This window comes from Corvus brachyrhynchos, unplaced genomic scaffold (genome assembly GCF_000691975.1).
Source record: "Corvus brachyrhynchos isolate BGI_N302 unplaced genomic scaffold, ASM69197v1 scaffold875, whole genome shotgun sequence".
NCBI lineage: Eukaryota > Metazoa > Chordata > Aves > Passeriformes > Corvidae > Corvus > Corvus brachyrhynchos.
Genome location: NW_008238107.1, coordinates 99984 through 100288, shown reverse-complemented (window position 1 = coordinate 100288; position 305 = coordinate 99984). Strand labels below are relative to the sequence as shown.

At 61.3% G+C, this 305-nt stretch overlaps 1 protein-coding gene across 1 annotated transcript in view; it reads left to right on the top strand.

Annotated features, from left to right (window-relative positions):
* KRT18 (keratin 18) overlaps nt 1-305 on the top strand; it is a 5834-nt gene that overhangs the window by 5099 nt on the left and 430 nt on the right. The gene's annotated exons all lie outside the window — the stretch shown is intronic.

Genomic DNA, 305 nt, shown 5'->3' with positions numbered 1-305 from the left:
TCAGGTGAGGAAGTTTGGGGGGTGAGTTCAGGTACGGGGCCAGAGGGGGAGAATTCAGAGGGGGAAGTTCAGGTGTGGGGGGAATTCAGGTACAGGGGGTTCAGGTGAGGAGGAAGGTGAGGTGAGGGGGAGATGGAGACGGAGAAAGGGGGATGTGGGCTGGGAAGGGGATGGGAAGGGATAATCCCAGGAATGGAGTGTCCAGGTGCCGTCCCTGGCACGGGGTGGGGGCACCCGGGGGGGTTTGAGCCCCCTGTGATGAGGTGTCCAAAGTTTTGGGGACAGCCAGGGGACAGCAGTGACAT